The 26,769-nt window shown below is 61.6% G+C and overlaps 1 protein-coding gene across 1 annotated transcript in view; it reads right to left on the bottom strand.

Moving 5' to 3' along the window:
• The window catches only part of SH3BP4 (SH3 domain binding protein 4), a 37,173-nt gene extending 20,022 nt beyond the window's left edge, over window positions 1-17,151 (bottom strand). Inside the window, exon 1 of the mRNA XM_036255076.1 lies at window positions 17,095-17,151. The gene's annotated coding sequence lies outside the window, so the exon portion shown is untranslated. The remainder of the gene's footprint in view (window positions 1-17,094) is intronic.
• Between the last annotated feature and the right edge of the window lie 9,618 nt (window positions 17,152-26,769).

The raw sequence follows: 26,769 nt of genomic DNA, 5'->3' as shown, positions 1-26,769 counted from the left end.
CCTGGGGGAAAGTCAGGTCAGGACGACAGGAAGGGACATTACAGCTAACGGTAGCTGACTCACCACTAATGAATTTTCCTTTTCTTGTAGACGGGCCAATTCATTTAGAGAAAGAGTTTGCTCCCAGCTCCTCCCAGAACCCGGGAGGCTGGCCCCGGCCCAGCCGACGTCGCTGCGCACAGACAGAACTGCTCACAGATTGCGGGGGCACACGGGGGGCCGCTCACGGCCCTTCCTCAGTGGCTAGGAGCACAGCGCCCCCAGGTGGGGGCCCACCTGCCGACGTCGGGACCCAGGAACAACGAGAAAACCAACCAACCAGGACCAACAGCAGAGCCCCACACCTCAGGGTGCAGAGGGCCCCACTCGGGGACCCGGGCGGCACAGGGGCGCCAGCCTCTCCGGTGGCCCCGATCCGGTGCACACGGGCAGCCTGCGGTTCCCGCGGTCTACGACGACTCGTTCCCGTGCCCACTGTGACCTCTGGAGTGGGCACGTCGAGTCGATTCATCACGTTTCCTCTGCTAAAGAAGACAGCCTGCGTCTGGCTCACTCTCGGTGGTGTGAGTCACCAGGCTGTCGACAGAAACTCCGCAGAATCTGCCCCCTCACTCGCTCCCCAAACCTGTGCCCCCGAGGACCAGTCACCCAAAGACGCCCCTCCCGGCTGACCTGTCCTCCTGCGAGCAACCGCCTGAACCCCCGCGCCCCAAGCTCCTGACCGGCAGTGTGGGGGCTGTGGGGTCAGCTGGCCTTCACAGTCACACTGAGACAAGGGTCAGTGGTCTCTACATGTCGTACCCCCCCCCCCCCCATGCAGACAGCCCTGGAGGGAGGTCGGTCCCACAGTCTCCACCCCTGATGCTCCTGCCTCTTGACCCCTGACCCAGCTGGTCTGGGCAATAACCCAAGTGGAAAGCGAACACGTGACTGGTGTCCCCTTTCCAGGCTCCCCCCGCCTTGGCAAGGACGCACAGGCTCCGGTTACTAGCGAGGACCAGCCCTGCACAGAGAAACCCAACCCTGCCCGCCACCTGGGGGACTTCTCCCGGCTGCAGAAGCCTCCCGTCTAGAACCCGCCAGCACCCACCTGGAACACGGGAGGACGGCGCCACCCCATGTCCCGGAGGAGGGCACACCCACCGGAGCTACCGGGGCGCACTGGCCGCTCACAGGTGCTGTTGGAGTGTATTTCACTTTGGTTCAACACTGAGTTCCACCTGGGGGGGGCGGCAGCAGCAGTCTGGGGCCTGCCAACAAGCCATCTGGGCCAGTCATGAGGTCCGTGTGCGGGACCATGCGACCCGGTCCCCGAGTCTGAGAACCGTGGGCGTCTCCCCGGCAGGCCACACGTGGCCTCAGCCAACAGCCACCAAGCCTCTGCCTCTGGAACAAGGCTGTGCCCAGACAGGGGACGCAGACACGCGGGGCCGTGACGTTCAGAGAACCACGTCCGAGAGAGGCCAAGCCTCCAGGGGAACGCAGGTTCTCCGAGCCACCCAACGCTGGAGACGCGGAACCACCCACAGGCTCTGCGGGGACGGGGGAGGGGCCCTGGCGCCGTGGCACGCTCACAGGTGTGGCACTTGTCACTCGCTGAGGAAAGTGTGACGGCTGGGAGTTGGTACAAGGACTTGGGATGTGGGCACCAGCCAGTGCCCAAGGACGAAAATCTGGGTCTGGAGAGTCAGGGGTTGTGGGTGGGGTCAGGGAGGGTGGAGGGTGCCGGGGGCCTGACCCAGCTTCCTACAGCCCCGCCTCCTCCCTGCAGGCGATGGACGCCCAGGTGTGGCATGTTCCTCCTGCTGTGTGGGACCCATCCCATCTCCTTGGGTAAAGCCAACAATCTCAGGCTCTCCGGAACCCCCCCCCCCCAGTGTGAAGAAGACCCCACGCACCAACCACCTCCATGCCGTGTCCCGCCTTCTTCTGCAGGCCCTGCGCTCTTGCCAACACAGCCCACTCCTCGGACTTGGCTCCAGGCACCCCCGGCCGGCTCCCGCCTTCTGCTGTCTCTCTCCCCACCCCCCTTCTTTATTCACGTACTTATTTCTTTATCCTCACCCAGGATATTTTCTCCATTGATTTTCAGATAGTGGGAGAGAGAGGAAAACATCAACGTGAGACACATCGATTGGTTGCCTCCTGCACGACCCCAACCAGGGCCGGGGACCAAACTGCAACCGAGGTTCCCAAGTCCTCGGGCTGACGCTCCAACCGCTGAACCGAACCGGCCAGGGCCCCCACCCCACCCTCTTGAAGACCCAACAGGCTTCCCACTTTCTGCTACAAAAAACCTACCCCTTTGGGAGGGATCCCGTCCAACACGCCTCTGCCGCGGTGTCCCCCCCCCCCTGCGCTTCCTGGGACGCACCTGCCACCCATTCACTGCTGCGGTCGTGAGCGTCGGGGCTGGGCCTCTGCGCTTAGCTCAGTTCCCTAACTGGATACTTGTTTCCATGAACCCTGGACACGTGGCTTCTCTATCGCCACAGCTGCCCCGCAGCCAACACGGTGCCTGGACCCAGCTGGTGTTTGGTGTCGCCTGCTGAATGGACAAAGGATCAGAACCAGTGCAAGGGGACCACCAAAGACTCAGGGAGCACAGGACCTGGTCCCTTCCCTCCTCTGCTGGTCACCTGGCTGAGCCAGCACACCTGTGACACTGACATGGGGGGGGTTCTGCCACGTCTTCGGGGCTCGCGATGGTGGCTTGTGGCTGCAGTAGGCAGCGGACAGGCTGTGAAGCAGGGTCTCGCGATCAGCCCCGACCAGAAACACTTCGGGTTCCCAGCCAGTGGCTGCAAAGAAAACACATGACTGTCTGAAGTTCTGACACATTCAAGGCTGTGAGACATCAGCCCTCGGAGGATTTGTGGTTCCCAAAGATTGGTCATTGATTTCCTGTGCTCCTCCAGGAAAAAAAAAAAAAAAAAAAAATCAAACATCGTTTATTGTTCCCTTGAAGCCAAGTTCAGTTCACTCGGGGCAGTTATTTTGGAGACGGCTTCCCATCCGTGTAAAGAGGAAGCCAGTCCCTGGCCGGACAGACTGACATCGTGGCTAGTACACGTACATGACCTTAAACACTTTTTAAAGGGTCAGCTCAGGTGCCACCCTGAGAAACACACATCTGGCCGGTGCCACCCATTTTCCCGATGAAGAAACGGAGGCTTGTTTGGCTTTTATAGGAAGGGGTTTTCCCCAGAGTTCGTTTGTGAGACTCTGACTAAAACAGGGAAGTCACACGAGCCTGGGACAGGAGGCAGCTTCTAAGGTGCAATGCTGGTGAGTCCCCAGGCCAAGTCCCTGGCTCAAGTTCGAGGCAGGTTTTCAAGACCGTGGAGACAAGGCAGGAGCCGGGAAACCCAAAGGGACGTGGGGTGAATCCTTGCAGAGCTCCACAGCGGGCCAGGGGCAGGGCTAGACTGCCAAATTAAAGCAACAACAGCCGGCCGGCGTGGCTCGGTGGTTGAGCGTCGACCCATGTACCAAGAGACTGGCGGTTCGATTCCCGGTCAGGACACATGCCCAGCGTGTGGGCCCGATCCCCAGGGAGGGGCGTGCAGGAGGTGACCATTCGATGTTCTCTCTCATCGATGTTTCTCTCTCTCTCCCTCTTCCTCGCTCATACTGTCTCCAGGCAGCTGGGGTCAGAATTGAGCTGGACCACCCAGCTGATGTCTGAGAAGTGGCCGTCGGGGGAAAGCACCCAGCGGAATGGGGTTTGGGTGCAGAAAGATCGGAGCAGGGACAACATCAACAACAATGCTCCGGAAATGCGCTCGGGCCGACCAGACCCAGGCCTGATTCTCACCCAGGCAGGGTGGCGACCACCTCACACCCAGGGTCCCTGGCCATCTGGAGTCCTCCTGGGCGGCCTAGCGGAGCAAGGAGCATGGCCAACCGGGAAAGCTGTAGCAATCCCTGCTCCCAACAGCAGGGGGTCCACGCAGGGCTTCGTTAACCCGACACGGGAAACGGGACATCCAAGTCTAAGTTCACATCCCTCGGACGGTGAGCCAGCCGTTTTCTCGAATATCCACCATCATTTCCTGCTTGGCGACTATCCTTCTGGATCTTTTGCTCAACGACCGTCTTCAGTTCAAGACGTCAGTGCCAACATCTCCTGGGCGTCGTTGCTCCTGAAGAGACGGGTCCACTTGCTAAGTCTGTGGTCTCCGCTACGCAACCGGAACCATGTTTCCTTTGTGATTTCGCCTTGAAGCACAGAAGGGCCTCCCCGAACGAAACTTCTGACAAACAGCCAGATCTATTTTCCTTTAGTTAGAAAAGCGGGGCTGTGTACCGACGTTCGTGTGCAAGAGTTGATTTCGCCGATCGGCGAGGATGCTCGCAGATTAGCCAGCAAGGGGCACAGCAGTGACCCCGCGCTGCCCCCCCCCTGTTGAGGTGACGGCATCTAAGCGCGTTCTCAGTGTGAATGGACATCAGGGTTTGACTCTGGCCTCTTCTGAGCCACTTGTTGCCTTTTTAAAAATATGTTTTTATTGATTTTTTAGAGAGAGAGGAAGGGAGAGACAGAAACATCGATGTGAGAGAGAAACATCGATCGGCTGCCTCCTGCACGCCCCCTACTGGGGATCGAGCCTGCAACCCGGGCAGGTGCCCTGACCAGGAATCAAACCCGGACCTCTCAGTCCCTGGGAGGACACTCAGTCCACTGAGCCACACCGGCCGGGCCATTTGTTCATTATGTTTAGAACAGCATCAGCCGTCAGCCAACTATGGTGGGCTCTCCACGCCAGGCTCTGTGGAAGGACCAGTTTCCAAGGCCCATGCTGGTTCAAAGTCTTCTATCAGATATCTTTACCTTTTTTATTATCCTTCCAAATGAACTTCCGGATAACGCGCTGTGACCCCACGCTAGGGTGGAAGGGAAGCTACGTGTCCACAAGGTCCCGTCCTGACACCACCAAGCTCCCCTGTGAGCCATGTCTGTGGGTGCTGGCCCTGGTGCCCCAGGCTCCCCTGAACCCCAACGGGACCTAACAACTTGACATAACTGCTCATTTCACGGTGTCTCTCCAGCCAGGCCACCCGCGCGGGGTCAGCAAGGACGGCATCGGTCTTCAGCATCCCCGGCACCCCCCGGAGCGCCTCACACTCAGTGACAACGGCTCGGGGCGGCTGCAATCTCACCGTCTGTGAGCCGAGAAGTCTACATGCCTTCTGAGGTTCTCGGCCTTCTTTCTGTCTGCCTAGGGTGGGTTTCTGTTCTGAAAACCTGAAGGTTGTCAGGAGTGGCATCTTCCTTCCCTTAAGTCATTAACTATACAGGAGCTGAGCGCTTGCCAGGCGCTGTTAGCTGCTAAAGAACGTAAACAAAGACAAGACTGTTCTTGACCCTGGCGGCTCAACGACACGAAGACAAACGACAACAGAAGCCAGAGCGCGGGCCACGCAGGCAGGACCCCGGCCGCGGTCCGGTGAGCGGGGCCCCACACGCGGCCTGTGAATCCGACCTCAGCTGGAGGCAGGGCCTTCGCAGACGTGAAGTCAGGGTGAGGTCTCTCTGGGCTCCGGGGGCCGACATGCAACCACTGCGTCGCTACAGGAGGAACACTTCATGGAGACACGGCACACACAGCGCAGGTGGGCAGGTGGCCATGGGAAGGCGGAAGCAGAGACGGGATGAGGAGGCTGCAAGACGAGGATTCCCAAGACTCTGTAGGGACCAGAAGCTGGAGAGAGCAAGTGTGAGTTCTCCCCAGAGCCTGCAGGCACCTCGGTCCATACTTGCAGCCTCCGCACAGGCCATTGTTTTCTTAAACCAAAGCATAAACCAGCAAACCTGTGTGCATCACCCCGTTTCCCACAGCGTCTGCTACACGTCTGTGCCAGGCGGGGATAGGAAGGGCTGAACCGAAACGCAGGCTTCCCGCAGGACAGGGACACAGAGGCCATGCAGGTGGCCCCGCCTCCGGGACAGGGACGATTCCCTGCGGTTCTGAGGGTGACGCAGGAGAGGTGCGCAGACAGGGAGCCAGTGTGACTGGGAGCCGGAGGGCACAGCCAGACCCGGGGCAGCTGGGAGAACCTTTTCTTTCACCTCCAACTACAAAGTAGCTGAGGACGGTTACTTCTAGAGATGAAGAGGACCAGGGGAAGAATTACCCACAAGCAGAGGGGGAGCCACCGCGAATGTTCCTGTCCCCTGCTTCACAACAGGTGTCCTGCCCACTGTTACTGACCCCCCGGCCCCGGCCCCTACTCTGCAGAAGGCTGCACTGTCCAGCCCGAGAAGCCTGGGCCTAAAGTCAGCAGCCCTGGGAGGGCCTCCATGGGTGGGGGGGGGGGGGGGGCGTGCCAGCAGGGGCTCTGGAGGAGGCTGGAAGAGGGCCCCTCCCTTTCGGCTCACAAACACGCTCGGGTGGGCCCGTTGTCCCTCCCTGCTGAGCCCTGCCCCACCCCTGCAAGACACACTGTTCTCACTGGGCTGGCGACAGCCACGGGGCCCCACGGATCCCCACGGAGCTCGTGTCCCAGCGGCCAGTTCCTGTGTGTTTCTCACCTGGTGGAGTTCTAACCACTGACCACGCTGTGGGCGTCTCTGCACACCCCTTGGCGGGTCCTTCCCGCCCTCCTTCAGAGATTGCTCGTCCTCTGCCTGCCCTCGAGTGTCCGATGTCCCCAGTGGCCATCCTCGCCCTCTCCTCACCCCAGGGCACGGTGCAGCACCAGGGTAGTCTCCGCAGCACCTCGGCACATAACAGCTGCCCCACGTGGGATGGGCCCCACACCCAGCCTCAGCCCCGGCCTCACCGCCACCCCCCCCCAGCAAAGGGCACCGCCCAGAACCGCCGTCCTCACCGCCTCCTGTGCCCCAACCAGTCAGTTCTTGCTGCCACAGGACACTTTCTCTAGAAAGCAGCATTTCGGAGCCTCTGTCCACACTACTGACATTGGGGCCCAGTCATCTTTTCTGTGCATCGTGGGACCCCAGCCTCAATCCCCCAGGTGCCAACGGCACCCCACCCCAGATGTGAACAAGAATGACTCCAGAAATGGCCACATGTCCCCTGCCGACACCAAAGGAGCAGACAGTGACTGTTATGGGCTCTGTGGGCCATGTGGCCTCTCCCGGAACCGCGGCTCGAGTCTCTGAAAGGCAAACACAGCCACAGCAGGCGAGGGGTGCAGCTGGGCCCCGGTGAAACCTTACACACAGGCGGGCAGCACAGACCAACCCTCGGCCCTCGGGCTCACGCCCGCCTGGACACTGGCCTGCAGGGATCCAGCCCACAGCCCAGGTGACCGTGTGGGTGGCTGGCCAGGAGTCCAGAGATGTCACACACTGCGGTCCTGGCTGCCCTTGTCCTGGCTGCTTCCCTTTCTGGGATGTTTTCATGACGGTTGCAAATCTGTTACAACCAAAGGAAACATGTTTCCCATAAACACGTGACCCCACAGGGTCTGTTTTGACCCAAACCCATGACTGTAGGGACAGTACCCGCGAGGCAGCAAGCAGCCCTTCCGAGACTTTCTGAACGTGAACATGTCCGTCACCAAAGGAGGAAGGGAGGGAGGGAAGAAGGAAGGAAGGAAGGCGGGCCCTATCGGAACAACGCAGGAAGAGACAGGACACCGGGGCTCCCCACCTGTCACCTGCTCTCCTTCCCCCTTCGCCCCTGGTGGGGAGAGCAGGGGCCCAGCACAGCCGTCTGGAGGCCAGTGTTCTGGGGTCTGCTCCACGCCCGCAGCCCAGCACAGGATTAGAGGCTGGAGCCAGAGGCCGGGGGGCAGCTGCAGGGACCTGGCCGGCCCTCGGCAACACCCCGACTCCCAGGGACACAGGCGGGGCACCGCCAGGGCATTCCAAGCCCTGGGAGGACGCCGAGAGGCTGGCGCAAGGGGACCCGGGGGTGGTCACCCTTCCGAAGCCAACAGGCTCTGTCCCGTCTCCTTCCCGCCCCACCACGGGCTGCCCGTCAGATGTGTACTAAACCTGCAGAACCCGGCGTCGGGAAGGTTCAGTAAACATTTCCTCCTCTGGCGGAGGCTCCAAAGGCACAGACAGGGCAGGAGCGGCCAGCCCAGGGCGTGGACACCGGGAAGCATACAGCGTCAGGGCCCCCTGGGCCGGTGCGTCCCCAGCCCGGAGGAGCTCGGGTCCGCAGGCTGCAGGTCCCTGGTCCGAGGTGGCCTTTTCACTGGGCAGGGCCAGGCTGCGCTGTCACTCAGTCACGGCAGGAACGGGACCACGCACAGAGGTGTGGGCAGCATGCGGGACAGCGGGACAGAGGGAAGGGACCTGGGGAGACAGGGACCTCGGTCGGGAACCAGAGGCAGTCCCGGCTACCCTGCAGGGAGGGCCGTGTCCTTCCCTGTCCTCTCCGCGGCCGACCCCATCAGGAGGTGAGGGAGCCCCACCCGCTACAGTCCTTCGAATCCAACCACAGCAGGTGTGGAAAGGCTGTGAGGGACAGAGGGACAGAGGGACAGACCAATGGCAGCCAGCACAGGGGAGGCCCAGAAGACTGTTTTCTCAAAACAAGCCTCCCATGTGATCCTGAGGCAGGTGACCGAGGGGCCACACCTGGAGAAACACCTGGCCAGGTCTGCGGCGGACACCCCCTCGGCGAGTAGCACTTCCTGCAGGTGACTCACTGGTCCCGGCGTCGCTATGGCAACACGCAGCCGGAGGACTCCCAGAAACCACAGCAAACGGCCTCTGCGGGACCATGAGCCACGCTGGCTCCCGCCAGGGTCTCACACCAGGTCAGCGCTGGTGTGTGCAAGACAGAATCCCGGGCAGGCAGGGGCGCAGGGAGGGCGCGGGGTCCAAGCTGGGGTCTCCGCAACAGCCCGAGAACGAGAGCAGGACACCCACCTCTCGTGACCCCTCGGGCGCCCTGGCGGACAAAGACCGCCGGACGTGCTTGTCCTTAGGGGGCGCTGCCGCAGACAGGAAGGAACCCCACGCGGCACCGCGGAGCCCTGGAAACATGGTGGGTGGAAGCAGTCCGTCACCAAAGGCACACATTGTGTGCTTCCACGTACAGGAAGTATGCAGAACAGGCAGGTCCCGAGAGACGGGGAGGGAGGGGCGGGGGGGCTGCTGACGGTCGTCCCCTTGGGCTGACCCAGTGTCTCGGGGCCAGACAGAGGCGGCGTAACTGTGACTGTACTAATGTCACTGAGCGGTGACACGCTGAAATGGTTAACCTTGCGTTCAATAAACACACTCAAATGGAAAGGACCTTTGCACGGGCCACAGGGTAGGAGGGGGTCAGCAAGTCCCCTGGGGCTGGGAGGCCTGTGTGCAGTCTGGAAAGAACCTTTATTTGCAAAAACTGTATATATTGAGACATGTGCTTGTTATAATCAGGACAAACAGAGACTCAAGGCCCTGGCCGAGGGGCTCGCTGGTTGGAGCATCATCCCGTACACCGAAAAGGTTGCAGGTTCGAGCCCCAGTCGGGGTGTGTACAGGAGGCAACCGATCGATGTTTCTCTCTCTCGCTGTCTCTGTCAAAGCAATTAAAAAATATATGCTCAGGTGAGAATTTAAAAAATTTTTTAAATACCAGATCTTAAAATAAGAAATAAAAAGAAACCCAGGTGTTGTGAGCAGAGGGGAGGGGTGGCAAGGGCAGAAGCCACACTGGGGAACCCAAGGCAGGGGACACCCCAGCAAGGGCCGGGACACAGTGGTGGTCAGAGGTGCTGCCCGAGACCTCAGACCCTGGCCCCCGGAGCAATGCGCCGGGTAGCGGCAGGTGTGGCCCATCTCGGGTGGACTTTAGAACTCAGAAAACTCACTAAGCAAGACTGGGAAGAGCCGGGACACCCAAATCAAGGGGTGGGAAGGACAGGGTGGGCCTGGCCCTGAAGCCATACTCAGCACTGCGAGCCCAGCCCCAGGTCCCCGTCCCCGTGGGGTCAGCTCCGCCCCCACAGACCCACTTGGTCACTCTGGCGTAAGCGCAGCTGCCCATGCCCATTTCACAGGGCGGCACATGAGGCACCGCAGCGCGGTGGGCAGACACAGAGCCACACGGGCCAAGTGGGAGAAGAACAGTCCCCAGGAAAAGAGGGTCTTCTCATCACCCCACTGCGGACCCTCATTTTGCTCCCGGCGCACCCCCAGCCCCAGGTTGGTGCGGCCAGGACACTCTGTTTGTGTCACCAAAGGATCTGCTGTGTCATGTCCACCGATACGCTCGGTCTGCGGGATCCAGGCGCCCCAGAGTCCAGGGTTTGAGGGCCAGACCCTGGCCAGAGGTCTTGGTCATGCTGACCCGGCCCCAGGTTGCTCCTGGACCAGCCTCCCAGAAGGACGGCTAGGGCAGGGCCACCCTGGTTCCTGCCCCGACCACACACCCTGTCCGCTCAGGACCCCATCCGTGGGAGCCTCCCACAGGCTTGCTCATGTTCACTCAGAAGCCCACTCTGGTGTGGTACCCCGAAGAATTTCCACAGCAACACAGCGTCGCTACGTGGGCGCAACAATTTCCTGGAGACTCACAGGCAGACTGCCTCAGACAGACACCCGATGCCAGTCAGATGGAGGCCAGCTCTCGAGTTACATACAGGGAGCCCTTCGACACCGAGCGGGGAGCTGCAGGACTCGGTGCACCCCCAGCCCGCCGTCAGGGGTCCGCCCGGCCCACGAGGACTCCGCTGCTGCCGGCGAGCCCCGGTGACCGACTCCCAGAGCCCAGCTTAGCTGCCGCCGTCCCAGCCGCGCCTCCGGCTCTGGGCACCCGTGGGAGGGCGTCCAGGCCCCGCCTGACCTCAGTCAATCACCGTTCAGCTTCCTTGAGGCACGAGCTCCCCGCTGTAAAACGAGGTACCAATTAAGATCTGGCTGGACGCACTGCTCCGAGAAGATCAAGAGCAAACCTAAGAGGCTTGCAAACTGCTAACTGCCGTGCCAAGTGTGAAAATAACGCACAGCTACCGAGGAGCCCGCCACCATGCAGGTGACTCTCCAGGAAGCCTCCTCCGGGTAACCCTGGGCCCAGACTCGCCGGCACCTTCGAGACCCGCCCTCCTCTCCGAGGCCCATTCATTAATTCCTCTTCAAAGGCCAAACCGAGGCCTGGCACTGCGTAGTGAGCAATTCAGAAGGGTCTCCCCCCAGTCACCTACCCACCGCCGGCCGCCGGGCACGTGGACGCTGCCCTCAACCTGGACCCTGGGTTTCTACACACCCCCTGGTGAGCACCTGGTTCTCAGGTGTCGTTCAGAGTAAGTCCAAGTTTTCCTAAGCCAGGTCTTCCCCGTTCTGCAAATGAGCAAGTAACATCTGGACTCAACTAAAACAAAACTATGAAATCGATGGAGGAGATAAAGAGTTTTCACTGGCCCAGCCGGTGTGGCTCAGTGGCTGAGCGTCGACCCTGCACCAAGAGGTCGCCGATGCGATTCCCGCTCAGGACACATGCCCGGGTTGTGGGCCTGATCCCAGTGGGGAGCATGCAGGAGGCGGCCGATCCATGTTCTCTCTCATCAGTGTTTCTCTCTCTCTAAAATCAATAAAGAAAAATACAATTAAAAGTAGCAATAAATCTTTAAAAAAAAGAGTTTTCACTGGTTTCTGTCCGGTGTAATCTTGGTTTAAGCGGAGCACTTCCAGCCATGGGGAGACATTCCGCCAGTCCCCCAGTACAGCCGCCCAGGTGAGCTGCTCCCCAGCCACCGGCTCCCCAAGCCGGTCTCAGGCCCTCCTCCGAGTCGGGCTGTGAACTTCATGACGTCACCAACCCTTCGAGGAACCTAGAGAGCCACCCAGACCTGTCCAGCTCTGCTGGACCCTCCGAAGGCCCTGCTGGGAGCCCCTCAGAGCAGACCCACCTCCTCCGATGCTGATCAAAGTTACGCTCAATGGCAAGGCCCAGACCGCTGCTCCCCATCAAAACCCGAAGGCAGAGGGCGCACATCCGGCTCACTGTGGGCACAGCAAGCCCACACGGAACTTAAGGGCGACCGAGGAGGAAAAAGAATCGAGCCCTGTTTACTGGCGCAAAGTCCAGGGCTGCCGGGAGACAGACGGGAGGCGGGAGAGGCGAGGAGCTGCACGGGGAGCTGGGGCGACGGGCCCCCACAGGCACAGCGAGGCGGGCCCTGGCGGGCGCTGACCAGAGTGGGCCGACCCTGGCCTGGCGGGCAGCGGGCGACGGGCTGTAACGGGAAGGCTGTGTGACCTCCGACAGCCACCGGCTGTTTAAGTCCGTCCGCTCTGCCGAAAGCTTTCAAGTCCCTTCCCCCTGAACGGAGCGGAGAGGGTGCTGAGGGCACCTCACGTGTGACTCCGGGACCGTGTCCACCCCATGGGGACAGGAGCATCTCGGCGTGCCGGACGATGCCGTCGGTCCTTCTGCTCAGCCCTCCCCGAGGCGGAGGGGCCCTGAGGAACTCACTCTGGCCAGTGCGTCATGTTCACCCCTCTATGGACCCTGGAGACCCCTGGAGCACCTGAGGTCAGGAGGGCGATGTGCCTGAGAAAGGGCATGAACCAAACTCCAGGGCCAGGGCCGCCCCCACTGGACAGTGTTTGGGGGCCCTCAGCAATGGGGCTGAGGCAACATCAGAGGGAAGGGGGGAGGGCGGGAGGAGGGACGGGCACTGCACACGAGCCCAGGAGGAAGCCCCACCTCCTCACTTTGCTGGGAGAACCAGTGCCATTGCTCCCTGGCCCAGGAATGCCCCAGCCTGGCGCTGCCCCGTCCCCACGATGATCGGCCCTGGGCGCCAACCCTCAAGCTGCCTCTGACCCAGCCCAGCCCTCCCCTTCTGAGAGCTGGGTCACTCTCAGCAGTCCAGGGGTGTGGTGCCGGGGCCCAGGCCCCCCCAGGGCCCGGCGCGCGTGGGTCGAGCCGCGGAGGGCTGGCGACGTGGGCACAGCTCCATTTCTCAGGCCCCGGTGCCCGGCCGCTGCTGCCGGCTGTGCTGGGTCTGACTCTCTCCCATCCCCCCTCCACGCCCCCAAGCAAATCTGAGTGCCTATCTAATTTCGTTTTATTTCTGAGAAACTTCTGGGACACGGGCCCCATGTCTACAGAGGACGAGACTGAGGTCCAAGGAGACCCAGCCAAGTACGCTTAGGTGCTCGCGGCTGAGACTCATTACCATCAAGACCCGGGCTGGGGGCAGAGAGAGAGGCGTTCTCCGACCGAGAACGAAGCACGCGCCCTGCCCTGCCCAGGCGGGCTGCCAGTCGACTGGAAGTGATGACCTAACAAAGGGGGAACTCCAGCCAGAGACGGGAACCCGGGCTCTCTGATTAGATTGGAAGTGTCTTTGTAAGTCTAAGCAGGTTTCAGGAAGAGGCTGGAAGGCTCCCGAAACAAACACCGGCGGAATCTTGCTCCCCTCCCACCTTTTATCTCCAAAGCCCCAAGTATGTCAAAAATGCCCACTGTCCTCCCGACGCAGCTTTAGGGTGGGAAGGAGGCTCGGTCTGAGGCCAAAGCACAGGGTTTTAAGAACGCAAATGGCATTTTTAGCCTGGCGGGCAGCTGGGCGGCTGAGGCTCTGGGGGCGCAGCTCGGGTTTATTTCTGGTCGGTCCACAGGCCCCCCGGCTCCCCTTCCTGCTCACGGCCTCGCTCATCCGATGGCAGCCCTTTATTAACTGAAGCAGCAGCATGGGAAGCTTTGTAACGCAAAGGTTTGGAAAGGGGCTGAGTCACGTCTCAGGTTCATGCAGGGCTTTGGGGAGGTCAGACCCGCGGACCACAAAGGGGTTCCACAGGGCAATCGGTCATAAATCCCTCACGGCCCGGGTCACGGTGGGTAGTCACGTCCCTGGCACATAACTTCTAAACGGTTCATGTTTGCCGGAAGCCAGCCCTGTGCCTGGTTTCTGTGCATTTTGTTAACACCCCTCTGAAGTCAGCCACGACCACCATTCTGTAATCCAGCGGCACCCTGCTCCGCTCCCGCCCTGTACCACCTTCCTTACGTTCCCTCCCCATCCCACACGCACAGAACCTGCAGCCTGACATTCTAGAAAGCATTTCTCTTGGTCTGCTGACATCTTGCTTCCAGATGTGTCCTCTGTTTGGCCCCCGTAAAGTGTCATAAAAATCCCCTACAGGTTTGGACATCCTTGCGTCAGCAGGACCTGACCCCACGAGGGGCCCGCGGAGGCCTGGAGGTCGCGATGTCAACAACGCTGGCCTCAGTTGCTCTGTCCCAAGGACAACTGAAGGCCGGGACCTCCCGGACCTACAGGCCGGAGCCCCAGTCACACTGCAGAAGTGACCCCGGGGAACGAGGGGGGGGGGGCACTGGGAGGAAATAATGAACGGGTACGGGCGTTCTACGGGGGATGGAAGAGAGACCAGAGATGGTGGTGCGTACACAACACTGTGTGTGTATCACCTCCAAAGGGTTCACGGGATACACGAAACTCACACTAAAAAAGAAAAACCCACACCGTCAGAAAAGTCTGGAGTCCCGTCTGAAAAGTAACCCCAGAAGAGCAACACTTGGTCAGTGATTCTCCCTGTGGTCCGGACAGAGGGTGCCCAGCCAGCCACCCCCTCAGTGTGGCCCAGTCCAGCTGAAGGGCACCCTCCTTTAAGGTCACCCAACTCCCTTCTTACCTGTGTCCCTGACTGTCAAGTACACTTACAGTTCTGAGAGAAGAACATTTCATTTCGCCTGTTTACTTTTACTCTAAAACTTGGCTGTGTGGTTCGTGCATGCGGCTCGGAACTCATTTCTGATGGCCGGCGCTGGCCTTGGGGACCCCCCAGGTGGCTCGCCTGCCCTCCGGGTGCCAGGGAAGGGAGGCGGCAAGGGAGGAGTGTGTCGGGGCGCACAAACGTGGGGTCTAGACCTGGTCCTTGCTGCTCATTAATAATAACCCTCTGATCTTGAACTCTGAGCCTTATTTCTTATCTATAAAATGGGCAGGACGCACGGTGGTCAGGGCTGGAGCAGGGACGACATGCAGGAGCCCCCGGCTTCACGGCACCCACAGAGCCGTGGGGGCGAGCCGGGGTCTCCCCCAGCGATCTAGCCTAGGCTGGCATGCTCCCGGAAGAGCTCTCGGGGGCAAGCTCAGCCTTTCCGGCGACATCCATCATTCAGACTGGTCTTAAAGGGAAGGGCAGCAAGGCAGCTCCCTCCTCCCTCTCGGCTGGGCGTCACCCTGAGCAGCACTCCATGGACCACCTTCTGACGGTGATGAACAGCAGGGCCGCTGAAGGGTCAGATCCTGACCCCGGAGTTGCAGGAATTCCATGAAAACCACAAAAACTCTGGGCACAGAAACAGGCCCTGGGAAGCTCCATCCCAGCACAAGCTTGAGACAAACCAGAGCTCGAGGGCGAAGCAGAGAAAACACGGCACTGATGTTTCCGAGGGGAAAAGCCACAGACGTCGGCCAAATGTGTCAAGACGCCCCTGTTGCCGTAGCAGGGACGGTCTATCGAAATGCTGAGACCCTGGTCCACCCGGCCATCTCCAAGGCAGGGGAAAGGGAGCCCTCCCTCCCTCCCCAGGCTGCACCGCTCCGGCTCCTGTCGAGACGGCCAGCCCCCCCCCCCCCCCCCCCCCCCCCCGTCTCCTCTTCCCAGACATCTCGGTGCTCTGTGAAGTCTGGCTTGGGGCCAGAAAAAGCAAACGGCATAAATGACACCCATGGAACTGCAGGAGCCAGGGAAGGGCCCCGAGTGGGGCCCCTGTTAGCCCCTCCTGTCCCGCCCAGGAGGGGACCTGCCCTGGGCCAGCTGTGCTCAGGCCCCAAGGTGAGACGTGTGGGGTCAGACGGGGGGTCACGCGTGCGGCACACTGGGCGCTCTCCAGGATATGGAGAACCTCGCTGCATACTTGTGTGTGATTTCAAACCCCCCGCATCTGCCAGCGGCAGGCCAGAGGAATGCCAAGAATGTGGATGCCTTTCTCTGGGTGTCACCACCACCCAGAGAGACCACAGCCTCCGGGGGGGCTGCCCTTATAAGACCAGGCCTGCTGGAGGCGGCTTCTGGGGCAGAAGTATTTTAAGTGCCTGAGACCTCAGCTGCAGCGAGGATTGACCCTGGGACCCTGGGACCCTGGGACCAGAACACTCCCGAATTCTTCCCTTCGCTCATAAAAGGCCCCAGGTCGGAACCCGGGGACTGGATACAGGCAAACACAGACCCTTGCAGGAAAAGTGGGGAGGGGGTTGGGACAACACCTCCTGCCCCTGCTGAGCAGAGGACGGTGTGATTAAAGATAAAACCTGAAATCACTCAGGTGGCCCGTGATCTGGGTCGGTTCGAACAGGACCCCGAAAGGACTCGCCCGCCCGGGGAGCTGTGCCCTCTAAACCTGCCCCCCCGCCCAGGGTGATGCGAACGTCCCTTCACTCCTGTCCAAGCCCGTCCCGGGGAGGGCAGACGCTTCGTCGCTGTTGTTAAACACGCGATGGCTGCAGCACATTGCGCAGACGGCCTCGCCCGCTGACTTGACAGAAGACGTTTCCTTCTGTCGCCCAATCAAAAGAGCGGCCAGGAAAACGCCCGGAACATTCTACCAGGGTGTCGTGGACTCTCCCTTCTGCTGGGGTCCCAGCTGCCCCCAGCTCTTCCTCGCGAGCCCCGGCTAGTGCTCCCTCTTACCGTGTTCTGCTATTGTACTGCAGGGACAAGGGCTGTCCTGGAGCCCCGGCGGGGTGACCCGGAACCACAGGGCCCGTGGACTCCCTGGCCATTGTTTGGGAGCTCACAACCCCTCACGTTGTGAGAATAACTGCTCCGTGCAAACACCACCGGGCGCAACCTGGGCTCCGTCTGGCTCCGGGTAGGGTGAGAACGTCTCCGCAGCGACGGAGGGGAAGTCACAGAAGGTAAACACACACGGGACAGTTCTGGGAACTCCGCGGAGCCAGGCGCACTGGCGCACCGGTGACGTCTGACCTTCCCGTGGAGACTGAGCCCCGAGGGAGACAGCCGCAGGGCCCTGGAATGCCAAGGGCCGCCGGAAGCTTCCAGAAGCTGCTGCTCCCTCCTGAACTGCTCTGCACGGGGCCGGTCTCCCCGCTCGGGTCGGTGCACCTCGGTCAGGACGCAGCTGCCTTGATGCAGGGCCCAGGTTCGGCGACTCGTGCAGACACCCCGTGTGTGTCGCTTACCTGCCAGGGGCCACCAGCTCCGACGTCAGAGGCGTCCCAGCCCTCGGTCTTCCATCCAGAAAAGGGGGGTGCTGCAAGACAAGAAGGGAACCCTAAGCTTTGGTCCCGCTCGGCTCAAACCCACGGCTCTGCTCCCCTCCCTCCTCCTCGTCTAGAGCAGCTGCGGTCAGGCGGTCAGGGGCGGACCGGGTGGGCACTGCCAGGTGGTACCAGGTGCCTGCGCCATCCCTGCTGCTGGGGGTGTGGCCAGCAGGCCCCCTGCCTAGAACTGCCCCCCTGAGACAACAGTGCAAAGGGGGACCCTCCCCTGCTCCCAGCGACGGAGGCTCTGCGAGGCCGGAGCGCCTGTGGGTCCCGGAGGGCAGCCCGCTGACCTCTGCCCACGCCGCCCTCCCTCAGGGCTGGTCCCCAGTGTCCTCACAGACCTCCCTCCCGCACAGGGACCTGTGCCCGTGTCCCAGCCAGCCCAGTCAGGGACAGGGCTTTTTAAATGTCTCCCCCCACGGCGTGCCTACCCTCGCCTGCTGACACTTCTGCCACAAGACCGGAGTGTTCGCTCCCCAGGAGCTGAGCCCTGAAGACACACTCCGATCGCCTTCCACAGGGGGCCTCCTCCCCCGCGGTGGGGTCCCCAGGAGGTGGTCACTCTGCACAGCACTGACTTGTGAGTACAGTGCCACGTCCGGGACAGATTCCTTAAACAATCTGACAATGACCGAGAGGAGCGGACCGACGGTCACCCCGTGTGACGACCCTCTTGGCTACCTGCACCCAGGCCGACGCTCTGGACAGGCTCACGCAGGGGCTCGGGGCTTTCGAAGACCCCGGGGCCCGTCAGGCTGTGAACTCTGGACACCTTCCCCAAATCAAGGCCACTCGGCCTGTACAGCGCCCCCCCCACCCCAGCAGAACAAACAGCCCAGAACAGCCCCTCCTCCGCATCAGTAATTCACATGCAATGAGATGAGCGTGGTAAGGAGGAAGGACTGCCCGCTGAGGGGGGCCGCTGAGGGGGGGCCGCTGAGGGGGGCCGCTGGCCAGCTTTGAGGACCCCGCTCCCCCTGGGCTGCACCAGAAGAGCGAATTCCAGGTGCAGAGAAAGGCAGGCGGGCGAGAGGGAAGGAAACCGACCAGAGGGAAAGAGTGTACCTCAAAGTAGGGGCGCACCTCCCAGGGGGGCAGCCGGGGGGAATCCCCAGGGCAGAGGGGACAGCTCCACCCCAGCCGAACGCACGGACAAGGCCACGTGCAGCCAACACGCAACCACCACCACCACCACCACACCCCGGGGGACACGGGCCTGGGGGTGGGGCAGGATGTTCAGACAGGACACCGGGCCCCGTCCCCCCCTCACATCACTTCGGACGTGTCCCCGGAGGTCCGAGGAAGCCTCAGCAGTTCAGAGCACGCACCGGGCTGGCGGGGCCGGAGAGCTCGGTCCCGACGCAGCCACGGCGGCCTCGCTGCGGAACGGGGAAGAGGAACTGAAAACACGCCAGAGGAAGTGAAAACGCAGGCCACTCGGAAGTGGGTTTTCGGGCGCTCTGCTGCTTCCTCAGACTTCAGTTTTCCCAACTTGTCCGGCCGCGAGCGCGCCGCTGCTGGTTCCTTCCGACCTTTAGAAGTGGCTCCTCCAAGGTGGCTACGCCAGCCGGACACCGTGGGTGCCTCCCTGCTTCCCTCCTCCACGCGGGAGCCCATCCTGGACGCCAGGGGCCGGCAGGGGCCGGCGAGTCCCCATGTAGAGCGCCCCTGGGCTGGCGCCCGCACCCTCTCCCTGGCCAGGCACAGTGCTGCCGAGCAGCGGGAGACAGACCGCTCCCCTCGGAACCCACGCTGCCAGGTGCCTCCTCCACGGGGCGGCTCTCCCGGAGCCTGTTCGCTGCGGCTTAGGCACCGAGTCCCCGGGCCTTGGGGGTCGGGGTCCTGCAAGCTCTCTGGGCCCTTCACGGTTTCTTCCAGGACTGCCGGGTGGAGAACATTCTTCCAGCCCCAGGCCTGAGCTGGCTGGGCTTCCTCGCAAGACCCTCGGGCACAGGTCAACTCACCCCACACCCAGCACGGGAGGTCCAGAGCTGCCCAACCAGGCTGATGCTGGGGTGGAGGGGGACAGGGCCCCTCCCCACGACTTGGTGTGCGGGCTGGGAGGGGTCTGGCTGCGCCAGTCCTGCGGTGAGGTGCTAGGGAGCGGATCAGGTGGACAGGCCGCCCCCTCCGTCTCCCCAGCTGCACCCTGTCTCCGCGAAAGCCCCGATTTCTGCACAAACTCCAGCTTCCCGAGCGGAGAGCAGGCATGAGCTCCCAGCCACGCTCTTCACCAGAGGGAATCACAATGCACCGTGTGGGCCCCAGTCCCCAGGACCCCCCGAGACCCCCACAGGGCTTAGCGTGGGTTCCTCAAGTTGGCACAAAGTCCTGAAGTCTACAAACCCCAATCCTGACTGCGTGTGTTCGAGTCGAGAAGCATCTGTGCCATTGTTACACGAAATGTGGGGGGAATCTGCAGACCGCAGACCTATGATGACGCGGTGGGGAGCCGGCAAGACTCTGTGCCTGTGGGGGTCTCACAGGAGCGTCTTCCACGCGTGTCCTGCGTGCACCTCTCTGCGGTGTTTTTTATTTGTTTTTTTCTCCTCACCCGAGGACATTTTTTTTTTTTTGTGGTACGTGCCCCTAGTGGGAACCGAACCCGGGACTCTGGTCCGCAGGCCGATGCGCAACCACTGAGCCTAACTGGCTAGGGCACATTTTTGCATTTATTTTCAGACAGAGCTGGAGGGAGAGAGGGAGGAAGAGAGAAACATCGACGTGAAAGAGACACATCGAGTGGCTGCCACACACACGACCCAACCAGAGCCGGGGCCAAACTGCAAGGGAGGCACGTGCCCTCAGCGGGAACTGAGCCCGGCCTCTCTGGTCCGCGGGCCGACGCTCTCACCGCTGAGCCGAACCGGCCCGGGCTCTGTAGCGGTTTTAACAACAGCGCCCAGGCCCAGCCGAGGTGTAAGCGCAGAGTTTCTCCCCGGAGCCGTCCACACAGCACAGTGGATGAACCAACAACGAGAGGCGCAGGACACAAGGCAAATGACCACTCTGGGTCCTCGATCCTCATTTCAGGACGGTCGCAAACAAGCCATTCCTTGCACCTCCCCTGTGCTGCAGGCAGAACTGTGCCCCAGCTTCCAGTGGGGGTCCAGACACCCAGGACTCAGCCTGTGACCTTGCTTAGAGACAGGGTCTTTACAGAGACGGTCGCGTAAAATCAGTCCTCAGGATGGGCCTTAGTCCACTCTGACCGGCACCCGCACACAGGACGCCACGGACACGAAGGCAGGGACGAGCCCGGACACGGAGGACGGCCAGGGGCCGCAGAGGCTGCGGGACGCCCAGCGGGGACGCCCGGCACGACTTCCCTCGCGCCTCACAAGGAACCAGCCCTGCCCGCCGCGACCTCAGGCGTCCAGCTTCCACACCGGCGACACGGCGCATCTGTGGTTCTTTATGGCGGCCCCAGCAAACAGACACCCTCTATCCCCAAATAGGAGAAGGGTCTCCGGAGCCGTGCGCCCGGGGCTGCTGCGTCAGAGGCGGATCTGAGATGCTCGGGGCTCTTCAGCATCTCCACCTGCGGGCTGCCTGTGCCCCGCCCACCCGGGGTCCTCGCTGCAGGGCAGGCCCCTCGCGCTTTCCCGACTCAGCAAACACCCTGAACCTCGTTCTCTGTTCCCGCAACCTCAGTGTGGGCTCAAGCAGAGTTCGTCAGGGTAGAGGACAGCAATTTCAGGGTGGCTTTGGGAAAACCGCTAAGCCTATTTCTTAGGTTTCCAAGCCACCGTGGTGGGCATGTGCGGATCCACCGGCCAAAGGGTCCCCCCACCATGCATCTGCTGGTGTCGAGGCTGGAGTCTGTCCGGGGCAGGCTCTCCCCGCTCCCCGCCTCCACCACGCTCACAAAGGCCACAGGAGTGGAACCCGAACATCCCTGTCCTGTTCCAGGGACCATCTCTGGCCGCTGAGCCAAACCCAGGGAGCCACCTGTTTACATGGCCCGTGAACAAAGAACGTTTCCACGTTTTAAACAGTCCGAGAGAAACTCAAAATAAGAGTAATATTTTGTAATGTGGAAGTTCTACGAAATTCCAATCGCGGTGTCCGTCAGTCAGGTCCCGGTGAACACGGCCCCACCCACACGCTCACCTCCTGTCCTTCTGTGCGTCCAGGACACAGAGCCTGCAACCTACTGCCCGGCCTTTTCCAGAAAAAGCGTGCGGACCCCATTCTCTACCACCCCGCGTCCGCAGTGGGGTGACAGGCCAGGCCACAGCGGGCACAGGCACTGGGCTGTGGGCACCCACCCTCGGGCACCTGGCTGGATGCCAAGCCCTGGCCAAGGTGGCAGGTGGCACAAGAGATGCCAAACAACAGGACGGTGTGAGGTTGGCTAGAAACTTCATCAAGTCGAAACTGCTGTCTGGAGCTGGCTCCAAGGTCAGGGACGCGACCCCGGACTCCTCCTCAAGACAGGGCCCCCCACCCTCAGACGTGATAAGGCTCAGCCTCATGCACGTGATGCTCAAGACGCAGCTGGGCCCCGTGGCCGGGCTGTGGACCCTAAGTTTTTCATTGTTTATGGAAGAAACTCTAAGACGAGGAACTTACCAAATCGAGAAAATAACACTCGGCGGACGGGCGGCGGCCCTCCTGCTGAATGCCATCGGGATCCACACCGCGGAGACTGTTCACGAGAAAAGTTTTCGGCACGTGGCGGATGACACAGCCCAGGGAGCGTGTCTGACAGCTCGCCGATCCACGGGTGACTCTCTCACCCGGAATCCAGAACCGGTTCGCTTACCTTTCCCAGTTACGCGACACCCCAAACGTGACGAAGGCTGTGATAAGGGATATTCTCTCCTCTCTCCCACACTGACTGTGACGCTCAAAGGGGAGGCGTTGATTGGGACAAAGCACCAGGCACCCACGCTGGTTTCTTTACGTGCCTGTCCGTTCACTCTGCACACCTGCCCGTCCCTCCCGGGGCCCACACCTGTCAGCGGTGTGGTTCACTGAGCCGCCCGCGCACCTGACCGTCCTTCCTTCCTGGGTGAGGCGTCTGTCCGTCTGTCTGCGAGCGGGAGGCACTAGCTGTCACCGGTGCCCTCCCCCTCTCTCAGGTACGGGGATGCCCACACCTGTGGCCAGAGGCTGCTCCCTCTAGGTGGAGCGGGTGGGCCTCGTCACAGAAATTGTTCTGTATTTAATTTCCGTGACTGAATGGCCACAAAGACAAAAGCGGCTTCTGAGACAACCCGAGTGGAGTATTTCAGGAAGACTGGACGACGGCGAATGGCTAGACCTGGGCTGGCAAACCAGACCACGGCAAACCGCAGAGGAGGGGAGGACGGAACTCCAGAGCGAGACGCAGGCGGTCGGACCGGGTCTTCCCGCTGTGGCTTGATTGGAAAACGGAAATCAGAGGAGGCTGCTCCGTTCACGCGAGACCACTGCCCGACGACACTCAGAAACGACCTTCCCTTTTTAAAACATTTCTTCTTCCGGGCTCTGACTCACCGACCAGGTACCCAGGGAGGACTGGCACCATCGGACCCAGGCGGGAGGGTCAAGTTCAGGGCCGTGGCAATCAGCACTGAGAGGCGGACGCAGACACCTTCCCGGGGAAGGCCTCAGACCTGGTTCCGACCGGCGAGCCCCGCCGGGGTCAGTGGGGACACGGCAGCGGTCAGGGAACCGCGCGTGTGACCTGCGGGAGGTGCTGCGTGCGCGGGCTTCTGAGGCGCCCCGAGTCGCCCCACGGGTCCGTGCCCGCCCTGCTCTTTCCTGGCGCCACGACCTTCGCTAGGTCACGCCCCTGGACGCCGGGCCTCAGTTTCCCCAAGTGGAGAACAGGGCTCCCCAGTGCGAGGCAGCATCCCCACTTCACGTGATTTCCTCTCCCGTGTTCTCCGCCGGCCTGTGGGTCACGCCGAGGGCAGGGGCCCTGCTTTCTTCTTCTCTGACACGTAAAAACACAGGTTCTCCGTGCCGAGTACATGGCGGGAACCTCAGAAAGCGAACCTCCTCCGTCGGAATGAGGCGGCGGTCCCAGCATTAGCCCGGCGGACGCCGCGCCTGGGCTCCTGGGCGGGCTGCTGGTCTCCACCTGGGCCTGGCGCGGCCACACGTGTGCACGTTCAAACCGCTCCCAGGCGACGGCGAAGCCGGGGTCCCCGGACCCCACTCTGAGAGCCACGGGACGGGCACTGTGCAAACGAGCGGACCGAGGCTCACGGTTGCGATGACTGACCGAGACCCAAGGGGGAACCGGGCTCACACCCAAGGCGGGGACCAGCGCCGGACGCGAGGACACGGTCAAGTGCGAAGCCCACAAAGGGAGCGAGCGCGGGCTGTGGAGGGACAGGAAGTCTCCGACCAGGGCGGAGATGCTGGCCGGGCCCCAGCGCCGCACTTCCTTCCTCCTTCCTTCTTCCACGGAAGACGTGGTGCAACCTCCCTGGTCTGTTCACGGGGGAAGAAGTTAAAGATCCTGCCTGGACCAGCCGACGCAGGGAGTCTCTGCGGGTCCTGGAGAGGGAGCAGGGTGAAAACCCCCAAACACATGCTGAGGGGCTACCAACATCCAGGACAAGTAACTGCGTGGACGCCTGGGCTCCACGTGGACGTGGATGTGGACGTGGACGCAAAGCCTGGCCCCCCCCGGACTGCTGTGCCCGCCTCTATCCCCGCCCCGAGCAGGCTGGGTGCCAGTGAAGGATGCTGTCTCCGTGGTCCCCGCGTGATGTTCGAGGGCTGGTCCTTCTTCCAGAATCCCCAGCTAACCAACCCCCCTCGGAGTGCCCACGGAGGGCGGGCCGTCCCGAGGAGGCTCGCCTGCCACCTGACCTCTTGGATTCTCCTCCAGGGGTCAAATCTTCACCCCAGCAACCTCTCTCCCTAGCAACAGTGCAAGGGGCGAGGGGGGGAAACGCAGCGGGGGTGGTCCGAGCCGGCCCCTCCAACGGGTCCGAATTCCCCTCCACGCCTGACTCATCCGGGACAAAGGCCCCCTTCCCTGCTGGCTTTGCAAAGGGGACCCGGGGTCTCCGCTGCCTTCCTGTCAGGACCGCGGCGACCGGCATCGTGGAGAAAACCCAGCCCAGTGGTGCCGTCGGGGGCAGAAGGATTTATAAGGAGCATCAGATATTTCAGTTTGTCCATCCGAGTGTGTCACAGACCAGCTGCCCCTCTGCAGACACAGGCCAGGCACACACAGCACACACAGAGGCTGGGTCGGAAACAGAACCGCCGGAACAGACATCTTCGGAAGCCCAAGACCTGAATGCAGTTCTAAGAGGACTATTCCGAATGTTAAATATTTCCGCCACATGAATCCTCAGTTTCTAGTCTCCTCGTCGAGATGAGCACGTCAGCCAGAAATGCAAGCAATCCCCAACCTCAGGGAATAATAGCCTTTTGGTTTATTTATGTTTGTTGATCCTCGCCCGAAAATATTTTTCCACTGATTTTTAGAGAGAGTGGGAGGGAGGGAGAGAGGGAGAGAAACTTCGATGAGAGAGACACCTCGACCAGTCGCCTCACGCAGGACCCCAGCCAGGGCCGGGAACCGAACCTGCAACCCACATACGTGCCCTAGACCAGGAATCAAACCCACGGCCGTTTGGTCTTCGGACCGACGCTCTAACCACTGAGCAACTGGCAGGGCAGGGAATATCCCACTTTCAATACAAGATGTATTTTAAATGCAATCTTCAAAAAAACGTTTTTGGTTTTGTTTTTTAATTAAAGAATGCAGATTCAAAGAAGGTATTCCCAAGGCCAGCTGTCCACTGGACTGGTGTGCATTTTGGGAGACACTTCCCTTGGTGGTCACAGGGGTGGGTGACCCCCCCCCCCCAGCGGGGCTGGGCGGAGGGCACAGCCACAGGGAAAGGCATCTCCCTCCTGGCCCTCGAGCCCCTGAGCGCAGGTTGGAACACGTGTGGAGCGGGTCCTGGTGAGAACACAGCAGTCCAGTAGGATTTAAGGACACGAGCAGGCTGTGTCCACCACCCGTCCCTTCCCACCAGGGCCACCGGAACCTCTGTGACTGTCTCTCTGCCCAGTGACTGCCGGTTATCAGAAAAGGTCAGTGCAGCTCGAACACAGGGCACGCGCTGGCCGGGGTTCGTCCAGCGGGCAGGGACCGGGCTGGTCACCCAAGACCTCAGCCTCTCCCTCGGGCTCGGTTCCTTGTGAACCACAGAGGGACAGGTGCGATGGCTGGACACCGTGCGGCCTGCTCTCAGGAACGCGAGGAGGACACGAAGCTGCCAATACGTCTGCAGAGCAAGAGCGAGGGGACCTCCAGCCGCAGAAGGGGCTGCTGGGCCCCGGAGAAGGTGCCGCTGCGGCGGCTGGGCTCCCAGCAGGTGCCGGAGAGGACGCCTCGCACACAGTCCAGCTCCCTCTGGGCACGTCTCCGTGGCCCCTCACCCCGAACACGGGTGAACTTCTCTGATGATCTGAGCACCTCCTGCCTCGCTGACGGCGGACAGCCCTGAGGACACCTGGGACGGCTGAAACACCTCCTTGCTCATGACCCCCGGGAGCAGCCCGGCCTGGACTCCTCAAAGACCGCACGGCCTAGGACCCAGCACGGCAGCTGGCCCTGCACTGTGCCGTCGAGACCCTAAGTGGGTGGGCGCAGCCTGCAGGGGCACTGCCCAGGGCAGCCCCGGCGTCGGTGACCCAGCTTCCCATCCTGTGGAAGGACAGTTCTCAGAGGGTCCCCAGGAGTCACGGTGACCATGAGCTGTCACCCACCTGGCCCCTGCTTCCCCCATGCCCCAACTCACTCTCCCAGTTCTTCCCCCAAATCAGCCCCGGGTGCTTTTCCTCAGGTTTGGCATTCGGGGGTCCCAGACCGAACAGGTGACCACGAAACGCACGGGACTCTGGGCCCTTGGGCGGAGACACAGGCACAGTCGGGGGACACAACGAGCGACTTCTTGTTCAGCTCTGCTCCAAGCCACAGCTCCCAAAGCAGAAAGCCGAGGCCGTCTTCTGTCCCACCAACAGGGTGCATGTATACTCAACTAAATCTGGAGAAAAGCAAAGGGTATTTATACCGCAACTGACGTTTTCACATTAAACATGCTACATAAATGCCCTCGGCTCACATCCCGGCTGGGAGTCACCAGAGCTCGTGGTTCCCAGGGAATTCCTGACTCTCCGCTGGGCCTGGATCACAAGGCAGGCGCCACGGCCCCGGCGGCCACGTGAGCAGGAAGCCCACCCGACCCTCTGCAAGGACCACGCGCTTCGACCTCGCGCCACCTGCATTTAGGGCTCTGCTCAAGTCACCTCCTCACCCCCCAGGCCCCCGTCACCTTCCTCGGCCGTCGTAACAAATCGCCTGCAACTGACTTAAAACACAGATTTATCCTCCTGGAGTCTGCAGGTCAGAAATCTGAAACCAGCTTCCTGGGCAGGCCTGGTTCCGTCCGGAGGCTCTGAAGAGAGAATCCACGCGCCCGCCCCTTCAGCCTACGGCAGCACCTGCGTTCCTGCCTCGGGTCCCTCCCTCCACCTTTACAGCCCGTCACTAATCTGTCCCCATCATCTCACGGGCTTCTGCTCTTCTGCCCTGAGATGACACTTGCCAGGCCCTGGACGCGTCGC

The sequence above is a fragment of the Molossus molossus genome, unplaced genomic scaffold (assembly GCF_014108415.1).
Source record: "Molossus molossus isolate mMolMol1 unplaced genomic scaffold, mMolMol1.p scaffold_m16_p_11, whole genome shotgun sequence".
Lineage (NCBI taxonomy): Eukaryota > Metazoa > Chordata > Mammalia > Chiroptera > Molossidae > Molossus > Molossus molossus.
Note: the sequence above shows the minus strand (reverse complement) of the source record. Positions and strands in the feature narration are given on the sequence as shown.